Source organism: Orbicella faveolata, unplaced genomic scaffold, assembly GCF_042242905.1.
Source record: "Orbicella faveolata isolate gen_17 unplaced genomic scaffold, um_ofav_v1 contig_13, whole genome shotgun sequence".
NCBI classification, from domain to species: domain Eukaryota; kingdom Metazoa; phylum Cnidaria; class Anthozoa; order Scleractinia; family Merulinidae; genus Orbicella; species Orbicella faveolata.
The window spans coordinates 2,784,879-2,800,444 of NW_028301540.1; the positions used below are offsets into that span (position 1 = coordinate 2,784,879).

A 15,566-nucleotide genomic window follows, 5' to 3' on the forward strand; every position below is an offset into this window, starting at 1 on the left:
CTCTAGTCTTGCATTGGGTATGTTTCATAGAAGAAGCTACTTTTTCATCGATATCGATGAGACCAACAAAAACCCTTCACAAATTATCTTTACCTGCAATTTAGCATTGGTAGTAATTGTAAGGCAGGTCTGAAACAGGGTATGGTCATAGAATAGGGTATCGAATTTTTGGTCGGGTCATAAATGACAGAGTTTCGTCTTAAATAGGGTAAGGGATTTGGGAAGCGGACCGCACGCTCCCGGGACATTGTAACCCGAAACGGATTGAAGGTGGCGAAATGCCCAGGCCTAGGAACTAGTTCGCAGTATAAAGTAACGCAAGCACAAGTAAACGAAGTTCTCGCTTCGCCTTCTGAATAGGCCACTTCCGAGTCGCCCTTTGCCTCTGTGACGAAACGAGTCTTCGTGCAAAACCATTCATATGAAAATGCGTTTCGTCTGGAAGTTCATTATCATGCCAAACAAACTCGTTTTCGGAAGAAAAGTTTTGCGCGAGGACTCGTTTTGAAACAGAGGCGAAGGGCAACTCGGAAAAGGCCTATTCAACCTGACCGGAACTATGAAGCCAGAGACGTCTTAAAATCGCGATGAATTCTATGCTGAACGCATAATTGATTGGTTGTCAGGTTGCTTGGACGGCTTGAAGTCGCTCCTTTTCAATCACGCTTCGCCTTCGAATCACTACACATGTAGTAGCTAGACAGGAGGAGAATAGTACAGTGAAACCCCGCCTCACGACCACCCCGTTAATACGACCACCTCGTTATTACGGCCACTTTATTCTGGCCCGAAAAAAAGCTCAGTCCTATTTAAAGAACCCCTTTGATACGACCACCCCGTTAATACGACCAATTTTCCGTGGCCCGAAGGTGGTCGTATTAACGGGGTTCCACTGGATGTACCTGACGTATGATCGGTTGGGTGGTTGTAAACAGTCGCGCTCAACGAACGTCGCAAGGAAGCACAAACGCGTCCTCATAGAGCGTTTCGGGATTTTTGTGGCTCTGTAACGGGTTTCGGGATACGGGATAGGATATTTTTGGGAAAACTAAATGGGATATGGGATATTAAGACCAGATACCCCGGGACGAAGAGCAGGAAAATTGTTAATTTTTGAAATCGGAATTAACGAGATTCGGGATATTCAACTGGGGCACAAATTAAAGGGGTATGAGACACTCAGAGCCCTAAAATATCTAGTGTATTTCGAATGAACTCACTGCATTAGTCTTGCAATAATAGGCCATATTCGTATTCTCGGTATTGGACTGGAACTAGCTTGCAATGGAGGCTCATGCGGGGAATATCATTAAAAAGAGATTAATGTGATTTGCATTTGAAAAGACTCCCCGCATTAGCCTCATTTGCAAGCTAGTTCCAGTCCAATACCGAGAATACGAATATGGCCTAGTAATCTATTTCAAGAATATGGCCATATATAAAAACATCCATCTCAAGGTGACCAAGAGGCACAGGCCGACGCCGAAAACGTCGGGTACAGAAACTGAACCGGGACCAGTTAATTCATTTGTTCCCCCAGACACCGCACCATTTTTTTTTAATCGCTAAAAACCTAATCCTCTCTAACTGTTTGGCAGAGTAATTTCTTTCGCCAATTATTTGCATCTTTTTGCAGCGCAGCTGTCGAGATTTTGCGCGCGAGTTTGGCTTCGTTCGTGTCGGTTACTCCGCCGCTGAAACTCACTCCCACCCAACATTCCGCATTCTTCGTGCGTTCAGTTATCAGGCCTGTTCAGATATGAAGTGAACTGAAGCGGTTTATGCATGGACATAAAATAGAAAAGTAAAACATAAATAGACGGAGTAGTAGGATACCGTGGAAGACTTTCCTTTATTGGACACACGCCGAGTTTTAGGCGTTATCTATACATTAATGTAACCCATTCAGCTCGAACTTAAAAATTCACGTGCGTGTTAACCTCGCAACCCGTAATACTTCATTACTCTAGCTTGTGTTACAGCCGCCCTCCCCGAGAGAACAAAATCATTTCAGGGAAGGCGGTTGTAAAACAGGCTACTGACCCTACCGTGTCCTCCTTTGTAGGGAGGAAAGATTGCGTCACGAGTCTCAGTCTTGAGTGTGTGCGCGTACACCAAAAACTACTTGACAATGGAAATCACTTCTTAGAAGAAGACTCTGTTGTTAAGTCGCTATTATATTTATTTTACACGAGCAGAGTGATGCGCTACAGACGAGCTGAACTCCGCTAATCATTGGAGCCTTAAGATCATTACAAATATCGGAAAGCATCTGGTACGCAGTCTCCGCGCATTCTTGCGCAACACAACTGCCTGGTTGAGAATGTGCTATCTTGAAGATTTTTCTTCTGCTCACAACCACCTGAGATGCTGAAACTAATGTTGGGTAATACCTGCGAAAACTCTCAATGGCACCAACTGCCACTTCAGTTGAACTGGTTACTTTTCCAAGGATTATTTCGTCAATTTTGCCAGTTTCTGTATAGGTAGTCTTCAACGAGAAACCGTTTGACAGAAAAGGGTTTTTCCTAGCACAGCGCACTGAGAAAATTTTATATTTGGACACCGGCTGAATGCGTTCATCCTTGATGGTGATTGTGATCGTCTCTTGAAAGAACTTTTCTTCATCTTTATGAGCTTAAAGAAAAAACAATCGTTAATAAATAAATTAACCATCTCAGCAATCACCACTCCGTTTCCATTTTTCATCCAGAACCGCTCCGTCCTCTTATTTTTCTTAGTCAACAAACAAACAAAAAATAGTTCAAGCCACGCCTCCTAAGTCCTGTCTCTTTGTTTCCCACCTATTGTGACCTGACCAACCGTTAGAGGATTATTCTTGTTTTAAGATACTCAAATGAAACCCGTCCTACTACGCTTTGTGATTGTTTTAAAACCCTGGCGCCGTCAACCAATCAGATGTAAAATTAAAAACACGCGCGACTCGTTCACCCGCATTTTCCCGCCAGTTTTGTTGGCTTCCAGTCCTTATTGGCTTTTTGTGCGTTCTCTGTGAATGGCCAAATACTAACTATGGTTTAATTTGCTTTTACGATGCGCAATGGAAAAGCGTTCTATAAGCCTTACAAAACCTGACTGGGTTTCATACATGCAGAGAATTTGGTTAAAGAAAGACGAACTGATTTAACAAGGACCTTTGCCTGGAACGGTAAATTATGGGGTTTTTTTGTAAATGCATTATGTTAATCTAAGTTACGATACTTACTAGACTCTTTCATTTTTATTTCAATAGGCCAATGATCGCTCACATCCTTAGCCTGCAACAAATGTCGACAACATCAGTGAGTTCGTGACTTAAATAAACAAGACCAGACTTCACAAATGTCCCCCTCCTAAAGGGGCTATGCCCCATTCCAGATCTAACAGCCCTCTACCCCCAACCAGTCTCTGGATACCAAAAAGGTTACTTTTAAAGAAACGCGAATTTGAGATGGGTTATCCCAAGTGGAAAATCCTCATGCTGTGGGGATAAGAAAGTGTACCTGTTCTTGATTAAGTCCATTAGCGGCGTCATAACGAAACACATTTGCGCTGTTAGCGAAAATCCCTCTTGTCATATTGTGCCCGGCGACCACTATCCTACAGGAAAAAAAACTTTTTAATTCAAGATTTTACAGCGATGGTACTCTGAAATAAACTGCCTTTATGTGCCGTCTCAACTCAACAAGTCTATAAAGCCATATAATAATAATAACATTTAACACTTAAACTGCGCTTTTTCCAAAAAACAAATAGTCAATTTCAAAGCCAGTTTTCCTCATATATAATAGATGCAAACGCTAGCTGTGAAAAACTTTTAAAACGAAGGCCAAAGAACAGGTAAACTCTTCTCTGTCAACTCCCCTCCAAGCAAGCTTCGTTTTTTATTGGCTCGACCTTTCCTAGTCTTTAAACTAAGAAACAGGGGAAGGTAGATAACCATACAAGAAACTAAAGCGGGGAAAAATTACTATTCAATTTGTTAATACTGAAAAGCTGAAAACAAACTTTTGTAGTCCTCTTGCAGTCGAGTAAATAGGCCATTTTCGAGTTGCCTTTTACCTGTTTCAAAACGAGTCTTCGCGCGAAACCATTCACATGGAAACGAGTTCCGCCTACAGGTTCATTTTTATACAAATCAAACTCATTTTCATATCAAAGGTTCTTGCACGTAGACTCGTTTTGAAACAGAGGCAACAGACAACTCGAAAATGGCCTATTATCAAGACAAACAATAGACTGCAAGGCTGATACTACGTGAAAAACGTTTCGAGACACCAACATGACAAGAACCGATAAAGTAGGATCGCAACAGTGGACAGCTGTTTCGCCCTTCTTAGGGCTCGTCAGCACTGTGTAGCGAAGATATGTAACGCCAGCCCAACAGCCAACGCACATAAATTGCAAAATGACCCGTTCACTATATCAAGTTCCGTACTTTGAACTCACTTGCGCCCCGAAACACGCGTTGCCACATCACGTGTTTCGGGGCGCAAGGATTATACACCTGTCATACGGGCAATCAGAATTTGACACGGTGGTATCCAGTTGATCAGAAAACAGCCAATAAAATCGTCTGTCCTTTGCGAGTCATATCCCCTTCCATGCGGACTTGGTTGCGTAACTGCAGCCGGCGTTGAAGTCACCTAGGATGATGACGTCATTCAAGTTCCATCGTTGTACAATGTCGTCATAAACGTCACCCAGACGATCGATTTCGGAGACTGCTTGTGATGGAGATGTGTGCATGGCGGCCATTGCAAAGTTCGTAACATCTAAAAGAAAGACAAAGAATGATTTAAAGCTAACATTGAGGACTTTAGTGAGTCGCGTTTTAAAATTCCCTGTATAATACTCTCTGACTTTTCCCTTATTTTCTTATGGGGTAGATAATATTTTTGACAATCCAACACGTCCGTCATTTAACTACCATTGCAAAATGCAAATCCACTAAACATAACAACAAAATCCACCACTCAAAATTTGCAAAGTTTTACTGACAGCCCAGCAGCCAGCTGCACAATATCGCCAACCCAAAAGGACTCGAATCCTTGGGAGCTTTCTGGGTGTACATTTCGTTCAGGATCCGTCGCCTTGCCTTTTGGGTGACTCACCAACACCTTTGCAACATCTGGGAGTACCTTTATTCAGAATCACGCCCTCGATAGTGAGAGACTTTGCTAAGCAGCCAGGTACACGTGGCGCCTTGCTGACGTAACAACGTTCTGACTACTTACCAGGCTTACACGGGAATACAGCGTGATGTTTTGTTTGGCTACTGGAAACTCTATGATAGTTCTACGTTTTTCCAAAAGTAAGGAACGCGTTAATTAAAGGACAACTTACACGTGCTGTGTGCCTTGAAGCGCACAGTGACACGGCACGAAAAATCGCCTTTACCGCGCGTCAAATGTGTTGTTAAAGGTTTTGTAAAGGTCGCCTTTGCACGCTTTTGACGATCTGTGACGCGAATCAAAGATCATCTGTGAATAAACCTTTACCACCAAATCAAAGGCGTGAAAGGCCGTTTTTACTCACCTTTGAACGCCTGTGTTTTTAGGGTTAAAGGTGATCCTTTGATACGCCTTTGCGCACTGTCAAAGGCGGGTCAAAAGTGTAATCAAATTTGTCTGCGATTCGAGTCAAAGGTTTGCTAAAGACGTGGTCGAAGATGCCTGTGACGCAGGCCAAAGGTTTGTCAAAGGTACTCTGCGCGTTCCGCGCTCGCGCGTCTCGCCCGAACTTCTCGCTCGCGCTCCTCTTTCGCGCTGCGCGACCGTTGATCACGTTTCGCGCGATTCACATCGTATACGCTTTTTTCTGCTTGCTACACTAGCTTTGTAGCTCCGCATACGAAAGATGCAATTAGATCCGTACTCTTGATTTATGTCTGACAAGTTTTGAAGAATATATCAGCTTTAATAAGGTTATTTTGTACCAAACTATTGACAAATGTTAACGGAAAAGCGGCCCGGAAAGATCATTGCGCCTAATTTTAAGAAAATAAATATGTTCAATTTCATCTCAGTTTCAATTTTTTTCCCCGTTTTTATCAAGAGTAAATACCTTCAAGTACCTTACATAAATGTTTTGGGCTTCAGGTTTCAAAAAGCCACGTTACAGGCTTGGTTTCAAACTACACGTAATGAGACTGATCATAAGGAAAACATTGTTCTGTCTATCGTGAAAACAACAGTCAACAAATCTTCCATGGTACAAAGTGCATTTATCTAACATTGAAGTACTATGGCTAAATTCTCAGTTCCTTAAATTTACTAGACCAGACTAGACAATAGGGAAGACAACCGCAAAATTTCGGGAAAGATATAGCAAACTTCGCACAAAAGTCAACTAGTGTATAAGCGTCCTTTCCAGATGGCACGTACAGTCCGTTGCATGGAACTCCTTATGTTTTGGCAGTTCTCCTTTTCTGCTTCTTGCACTTGCTCATTCTTGCATTATAAGTGGAATGGAACACAGTGTTTTCCACTTCTTTCTCATCAAAGTGGTTAAACTGCCTTGTTGGGGGTCAATGCCAACTAAATACCCATGATTTCTAGGGAAGACACATTTTGACAAAGTCTAAGGTGTTGACGAAATTAATCAATGCATCTTCACTGGATAAGTCCATCCTGTCGACCACTGCTTGTCCGCATTTGTCTAAACAGAAGCAAACAGACAAAAACGTTGGAAATGAATATTAAGGGTGAATCTTGGCATTCTATTCCTTAAAGTTTGCCTATAGTTTTTGCTAATATCACATTAATAAAACGTGACCAATCAGATCATTACTCCTCCTCCGAATAGTTTGTGCTTCTGTCAATAGTAGCCTTTTTTTTTGTATTTCTCTCCACTCTACTCAGAGATTTGGTCACACAGGTATGTCATTAAGAGCCAGTTTAACAAGCTAATTTCACCAGCTGAACAAGGGTTATCCCCAGCTAGAATTTCATAAGAGAACAAAGACTTGGGGTCATTTTAAAAGTGTACAGCTTGGCACAAATAAACAAAAAGCCTAGAGCCAGTTTACCAGTCCATCTGTCTGCCTGTCTCTTAAAGACATCTTACAGACCTCTTACAACAAAGATCTTTTATGGTTGCAGAATAGCAATCTAAAAATCAACAAATCTGACATAAACTGTGACAAGAAATGAGGAATACACACACCTTTGGGAATATTGCTGCTCCTGTGTAATTTCCACAGATCTCTTCATGTTCAGTAGTGTAATCTTTTTCCTTATTTTCATTGTAGATCATATGTGAAAAGGAGCATATAAACATATCAAAATAATTGCACATTTGATTAGTAAACAGTTAGCAACTACTTGTACACTTTTTTCCACTGAAAAAAATTCCTGAAATTAAATAATTTAACATGAGACATGCCTGCATGGAATCGCATGGCTCATTCATTGAAACAAAAATCCAGTCCAAGATGATGAATACAACCACTATGATTCCCAGTGCAGCCGCATCTCATAGAGAGAAATGGCTATTATCCAGTCAAATTTGCCAACAAAATTTTCAATTGAGTAAAAGTAAATAAATGTCTTTGTCAATTTACTTTTACTAAGTTATTATCAAATCCTCTACGCCTTAAATTCTCTACTGATCCCATCAATAGTTATGAATTAACCATATTATTAATTTTGCTTGGAAAAATTTGGTTTGGAAACCTGATGGCCAAACCAAAACAGTCGATATTGCAGACAACCACTCAAAATTTAGATTCAAAACTCAGCTTTTACCAGTCAAAAACCAACATTTCCTGAGACTGGTTTGCAACATTCTGCAACTTTGATTCATTTACCAAAAAGATTCCCACCCCTTGCATGTTTTCAATAACATTTTAATTACTTAATTTTCATCCAGGTGAGCCAGTTGATGTATTTGTCCCTTAAGAAAGACAACATTTCCTTACTTGCCCTTAAATGAACCAAAAAGAAACAACTTTTTTTTTCACAGAGTGAGACTGTAATAAAAATGATCAATTAAAATAACATTAATAAGCTATAGCCAGGTTTTCAAAATCTATTTATATCCTTTCTTTACTGGAAAAAGATATTAAAAGTTGTGGCTGAAGAAATTATAAGATGGTCTATGCTACAACTTATAGAAATAACAAATGAATATTCCAGCCTTTTACTTACCAAAATGTTCTGATGTTTGCACACTTTGGAGCATTGCATGATTTAACTGCATCTGAGTTGACTATGAGCTACAGAGTTGTATATCGTATCCTCTCCCAGAATTTATTCTGTTAATTTCTTCAGTTCTTCTAGAGTGGCTAGCTGAAGGATAAAAACAACATTCATAAGCAAATTTCCACTAGTCACATATTTATTGGCATTTAATTGTCTACTGCTCAAAAGACCAAGACATGAAACTCTAAAACTACTGGTATTGTCCAGAGAGGTCGCATAATAATATTATTATGGGGTCAGCTTTTTAACTTGCTACTAATGGCAAGTTTGATTTTTTATCAAACATTGTAACAATTTCACCTACTAACAGATAAGCTGGATTATGTGTACTAAAGGCATCCGTGGTCGAGTGTCAATTGATACCCTTGATCGATCCTCTAAATCGACTCTCTATCAACACCCGATCGATACTCAATCAACACTCCATTGACACCTCGGTTGACACTCAATCTACATTTCTATTACTCAGTTTTGCAAATGTCACAGGGTAGGTGCATTTGATCACCTGGTATGACACCATTCTTAGCCCAGGAGACAGTTCAAAATGTCAAATGCCTGGCAGGTTCGGGGTGGGGCGGGGGGGATGGTTGGGCAGGAGATAGTGGAGTTCCAAATGACTGATCCATAAGCCTGATACAACAAATATCAAAACATATTTTTATTACAATTGCTACTGATCTCGCTATCTCAGTGGTCAAAATTTGTTGTGGACTCACTCAGCTGCGCTTCGTGAGTCCACAACATTTTGACCACTGTGATGGTGCGTATCATTGTCGATAAGAGTACAGACCACACTAAACCACATGCAATTTGTTAAATTCAACCCAGTGAAGTCATTTATCAACATTAATGAACAAACATCATCATAATTTCAACTGTGGCAACAAACAGAGCTTTTTTTCAATAGAATGGTAACTAGAGACAAAAGCAGAAACTTATCCATAGATTAAATTTTCAGAGTCAACAACTCTTTTAATGGTATAATGAATATGATAATTAAGTCAGGTCGTGATGGATTGTCATGCATGGCTGACTGAGTTTTTCCTTCAATGCAAATTTCCTTTATATTTACATGAGCTTTCTTTCGAGGGAATTGTTTAAGCTCAGAAATTACCAGAGGCATTGTGCACAACCATTTATACGTAAATAAAGTTAAGTTTAAGCTTAATTATTAAGTTACGTTTATTTCAAGCACTGATCATGCTAAAATCTATGCTATGACAGACACTTCAATTTAATGCACAAGACTTGACTGAGTGAGAAAAAAAAAAATCTTTGTCAACGTTTGTAAATAAGTATATGTGAATTGAAAATAAAGTTTGGTCTTTCTTAACGAAGGGCTTTGCCGATCAACTGTGATTCAGTCAAGTGCAATTAACCTTCGACCAAATTGTTTTCACTGCCGAGGATCTGCCTTGCCATAAATATACACAATTCACAGCTCTTTATGTAGCCATTGCTGCGTTTAATTTACTTTTTAAACTCCGTTATTCTCTGAACATTGAAAACAAATGAACGAAATTCAGAGACTTACCTTTTCCTGGTCCAAAACACAACGAAAATTTCACCAAAGCCGCCATAATGAAGCCAAATGAAGAAAAATGTCTGCTTTCCTCACAGCCGACTTCGTTGACCTTTATTCCGATTGGCCAGAAAAATGCGGGAAGCCGCTGGCAGCCGCGTTTTCCCGCTGTTTTCGAGTTGTTTCCTTGTGCCACCTCCAGGTCAAGTGAAAACTTTTTTATTAAAAAAATACACATTGACAAAAAAGCAAGCTTTCATTTTATGGTTAAAACAGCAAAAAATAAGAAAACGCAGGTTATTAGGGGGTTAAAAGCGGAGTCGCAAGATATGGCCATATTTGACCTCGCCTTTGACATGACATGACGTAGGATCAAAGTTGTACAAAGCCATGCCGCCTTTGAACGCCTTTGACATAAGAGATCAAAGGTATGCAAAGCCTTGGTGTCTTTGAACGCCTTTAACGCGCGTCAAAACTGTAGTCAAAGTTATTGACATGTTTGACCTCACCTTTAACAGGGATCAAATGTATAGCAAATCCATAAGATATTTGATTCCTCCTTTGACATGGGTCAAAGGTGGAGTCAAAGTTAACATCACATTTGCCCTCTTCTTTGTCATGGATCAAATGTATCGGCAAAGCCATGACAGTTTTGACATACATTTGACGCACGTCAAAGTTTGGATCAAAGCTATGATCATATTTGACCTCGACTTTGATCAGGATCAAATTTAGAGTAAATCCAATTTTTCGTGCCGTGTGAATGGCTCACGTTGGAATTTATCCATGTTTGTGCTTTCGTCACCATCATCAAAGACATAGTTATCTTGAAGAGTCATCTTGTCTTTCCTAATGACGACAACGAAACTGGTTTTAAATTACATATATGTTATCTAACCAGCGTGACGTCCGTATTAGAAAAATATTGGTCCAGTTCTTTTTTTTTTTTTCAGGTTTTAGACCGAGCCGCAGACGGGGTCCATAAACTTGCTAAAAAAGAACGGAGCTTTTAGCAGATTGAAAGGAGCCATTATAATAAATACTTAAAAGTATTTATTATAATGGCGCTTTTCAATCTGCTCATAAATTGATTCGTCTCCCCATTCGGTGAACGCGCGGGCGAAAGGTAAGCATTTATGTACGTTTGAAGGAGAAAAGATTTCTACTTAACAAAACAAACTGCTTATTTAATGCAATCAATTAAAAAAGCAAATCCCCGAAATTAATTTGTAAGCGGTTCATCTCAGCGGTCCCGTAATGCAAAATTCGGACCGCTAACGGAACTTATCAGAATTCTCCTAAATTTATCGCGGACCCGCTCAGCCATATTATAAAGCTTTTTATTGCATGTTTAAGAGAGCTGAGAAGTTCAGCTATTCGAAATACTTTTGTTGCCGGTAAATTAAGACTCTCTTACAATCATAAACTCGTCTAATAATTGTAATATCTTATTACTCAATCTTGATCGGAACAGTACTGAGAGAGCATCGGCCCTTGGTCGTTATTGCACTGGTTCCATTCTATCAAGACCTATAGTCGATATTCACCCGAAACCCATGTGCTTGGTTAGTAGGATATATTTAGGGAGCTTTTAGGCAAAAGATTGCGCTTAAATTAACCTTGAAACTTAACAGTGCCTGATAAGAAATGCCGAATGACAAAGACTGAAAATAGAATATGTAACCTTTTTGTAAAATAAAAAATGTAACCTTCCTGAAAATAGAAATATTTCTTTTAAAATGCTCTAGAAAATGATAAATAATTCTTTCCATCCTTCCCTCCATTCAATTTGTAGAAGTACAGGGTAAGGGTGTGGCTAGCGTGATTCTATGTTGGTCCAGATTGCTCGCGGCCACGGCGCCGTTGGGGATTGGAGAGAGTGCGTGGCCGCGTGTGGTCTGGACCGTCTGAGAATCAGTCTGGTGTGTGGCCTGTCGGACGTGCAATCCTTGCTTTGTGTTGTTGCACACATCACGGCTTCTGTTGCTGATATGTACCTGTAGGAGTATGCATACTGTTCCTTACTAGCTGTCCTGCCCAGCCTGACACTCAACGCCATCTTGTAGATGCCAGGTGGAGACGAAAACCTGCCGTGAAACAGGAAACAATCATAAATATAGCTGGTCACTTACGCCTACAGAACATAAATTTAAGAAATGTTTCCCGCAGCTTTTGTCCCAGTTATTCTGCGGTACAAGTTGCACTAAAACGGCGTGCTCCCGATATTTCTATTGTTCTTCCTGCGAGGCGGTCAACTGGTTTCTACTTTTTTCAGCAAGTGTGACAATGCTATAAAAACACTTATGGCAATTGTCAACTTGAAATTGATAAAGCAAATCAACCACCGTAACGGACGTTTTGAACATGAGTCCTGAGTCAGAGGAAATTTGCTTTGGTGTTCCACATTGTGAAGTAGATATGAAATTATTCATATCTGAACTGTGGTTGTAGATGAAAGTGAAGAATGATCATCGCAGTAAATTTTCCAATTTAAGCAATTGGAAAGAAGAAGCCTGAAAAAAATCAGGGCTTCAACAGGATTCGAACCCGTGACCTCCGCGATACCGGTGCGATGCTCTACCAACTGAGCTATGAAGCTACACATTGGAAAATTTACGGGCGTCTTCGGACTTGAAGGGGCGGAGACCTTCTTGCCCGAAAAAATTAAGCAATGCCCGAATGTGTGAGTGTTGAAATCGGGATGCAAACGTGTGAAAAACGAAAACGTTCTCAAAGATAGTTATATTGAAAGCTTGCATACTCAATGACCTCTATGAACAGTCTCAATCGAGTAAAATCTAAAACTTATTAAAAGAAAAAGTTCTTCCTTTCATGGCGTTCGTTCAGCGATCTGCAGTTCAGCAACAGTGACATTTGTGTTTCAAGATGCATTGTTTGGACGACCGTTACAGAAGCTATCCTATATTCGAGACGAGCGTCTCGACATACTCGAGACGTTCAAAGAACAACATGAGGCATTGCTAGAAGACCTTCAAGCCTTCCATGAATTCAGAAGCCACGTCAATATGATGGTAAACGACATGGACTTACTAGAGAAACACCTCCAAAGAATTATTCAAGAAAGAAATTAAAAAACCCCACGGTTAAGACATTCCATGCAAACGGCTCTTATCAGGGCTTCCATGCACAAAAACAAAAGTCTTCGTCTTAGTTAGCTTTGATTCGTGTCCTTGTTTTGTTGATGGAAAATTGGGAAAGGAAATAATATCCTTATCGTGGATATCCACGATACACATTTGAGCGACTTGTAGCTAACAAAAAAACCTCAGGTCACTTGACGGCCTACAGACTCCCGGTCGGGCGTCTAATCACGCAGAGATTCATAAAAAAGTAGAAACTTTTTTACGAGTTTTGAAAATCACGCCAACAGATTATTTTGTAATGCTTCCTCTCAAGTGTCGTTGCCCGAATCATGAGCGTTTTGCCCGAAAAAATGCGTAAATTCCGTGCCCCGGCCCCAGCTCGTACGCCTATGCTCCTCTTTCTTTTTAGACGGCTTCATCGCCTGCTTATGACAGGGGTCTGGAGACAAGTAAGCATCAGTTTACCTGTTAACACTCGCTAGTAGCTCGTTGATTGGTTGGTCGTCAATGGAACGAATTTCCTGGATCAATATGATATCATACCTCAAAATAACCTGGAACAAAAATTACAGTAAAATTTAAATTACACTAAAATTTAAATCTCCTTTTTGAACCATAGCCAGAAACACCAAGTTTGACTGATCCTTGAAGCACTGAACTGGATTTCAACATATGTATTTATGCTGCCCACACATGCACATCTATCAAATTTAAATTGTTAACAAGTTTTTCGTTTTCAGCGATAACAATCACTAATCAGTGAACTCAAGGGCATAACATTAAGAAAACCTTCATATGTTTTCATGTATCACAAAAACTCCGAATCAGTTCCTTGTCTTTGCTCTTGTAAGCTTATTCTGTTTTACGGTGATCAAATGACTTCCGGTAAGATTTCTAGCAAGCAATGCGCCGATTATGAATCCAAAGTCGTCATAAATCCACAAAAAAATTTCTTAGTGCACACGTAGTCAATCTTTTTTTCATCGTATTTGAATTCGCCGTAAGTCATTCCCTCGTGCACTGAAAGGGCATTCAGATTCCCAACCGTTTTTTAAATTATTTTCCGTAAAACACGATAAAACTCAACCAACCTTTATTGATTGATCCAAGTAGGCCGCAAGGCCGTTATTATAGTTTTCAATCTTTCGCGCAAGTGTAGTTTGTTTTCATAAATCTAGACTAATTCTGAAAGACATTTTTTGTAGGCAAATATATAGGGCAAAGACGTTATCCAAGCTAAAGAGTAAACACACGGAGTAGATACTCGTCGCAGCAATTCCAAGGCCTACCTTAATTAAAACGTCTTTAACCATCTGGTTTTCCATTTTCTTTGCTCCAAATATTTGAACATTGAAAGATGCTATTTTCAAGGCGTTTCCTCCTCGTCTGCTGTCAAGAAGTGTTTTGCTAAGATCAAACAAAAGAAAGGAAGTAATTAACAGGAACGAGCACTGAACATCTTGAATAGGTTTACCGTACTCCACTCCACTCCGCTCCACTCCACTTCACGCCACTCCATGCCACGCCACGCCACGCAACGCGACTCCACTCCACTCCATGCCAATCCACTCCACCCCTCTCTACTCTTCTCTACTCTCGTCTCCTCTCCTCTCCTCCACTCCCCTATCCTCTCTTCTCCTCTCCTCTCCTCTGCTCTGCTCTCCTCTACTTTCCTCTCCTTTTCTCTCCTCTACTCTTCTCTACTCTGCTCTACTCTGCTCTACTCTACTCTACACTACTCCAATTTAAGTCAGCTCAATTCTATATCTAATTAGTTGAAAAAATTTTGAATTGAGTAAGGTTTACGACAGACTTTGAAACTGCTTTTTCCTTTTTTGTCTTAATCGATAGTTTCCTTGTAATTTCGTCTACAAATAATTATTTTTAAGATAACAGTAGGTAAAGAAATATATTGCAAAAAAAAGGTTTGATTAGTAGATAAAAGACATCAGATTGAAATAGATGTACATTAATTTGAAAGTCAATAACAGAACACCATTTACAAGGCAGTCTTTCTTTTACTGCAGATACCAAAAGTCCCCTATTTCTCAACAAATGTGTAGCCGAGGCAAACATAATTTCTTGCAAAGCAGTGCCTTACAAAACACAGAGAGCACATGAAGGCGGCGAATTAGAACAGTTTCTGCCAAAAAAGAAAAAGAGATTTCGAAAAAAAAGAGAAAGAAAAGAAATTTAATGCACTATAAAATTCAATGGATAATAAACGAGTGTAGCAAAAGATGTTTGGCGCAGCTGTTTCTAGCAATATACAATGCAACTTTTCTCAGGTCACCGGTGGCGGAGTCGCTTTTGCTTAAAAACAGTACAACAATATCCGGTTCGCGAGCTGATTTCAAACCTTTTGAAACCCACTTACCATAACACTGGTAAGACTCCAAAAGCCAGCAAGGCCAATAACATCGTGTTATACATATTCAGTCCAGAGATAGCTTGCAATGATGATCTACAGCAAAGGATAAAATCCATAAGTAGAATAAACAATTCAGCAGCAGAGTTCGCCCGATGGACAAACCCCTTTTCATTGATAAATCTTTTGCGTAAATATGACGATCACCGTGAATTTGGGATAGTTTTTGAGACGTGTTTTTAAATGAGGGGGCAGTCACCAACTCATCTCTCTCCGCTAGTTGATTCTCTTTCTCGTGCTTTAGGATGGCACAAATGCAACAGTGAAATGCTTGCTAGTGCACTGACTTACAGTCCACTGGAAAAACC

At 40.0% G+C, this 15,566-nt stretch overlaps 1 long non-coding RNA gene and 1 pseudogene across 2 annotated transcripts; both read right to left on the reverse strand.

Moving 5' to 3' along the window:
- Positions 1-1,835: 1,835 nt before the first annotated feature.
- On the reverse strand, positions 1,836-15,288 carry LOC110053897 (deoxyribonuclease-1-like; annotated as a pseudogene). The gene is made up of 10 exons (XR_016205843.1): positions 15,208-15,288; positions 14,120-14,237; positions 13,296-13,384; positions 11,724-11,813; positions 10,490-10,575; positions 5,347-5,376; positions 4,508-4,775; positions 3,504-3,600; positions 3,227-3,278; positions 1,836-2,637 (listed from the first exon to the last, which is right to left on the reverse strand). The product of XR_016205843.1 is annotated as a deoxyribonuclease-1-like (transcript).
- Positions 5,899-9,985, reverse strand: LOC149114638 (uncharacterized). The gene is made up of 4 exons (XR_016205842.1): positions 9,739-9,985; positions 8,151-8,291; positions 7,168-7,236; positions 5,899-6,660 (listed from the first exon to the last, which is right to left on the reverse strand). It is a non-coding gene; the product is annotated as an uncharacterized LOC149114638 (long non-coding RNA).
- Positions 15,289-15,566: the final 278 nt, after the last annotated feature.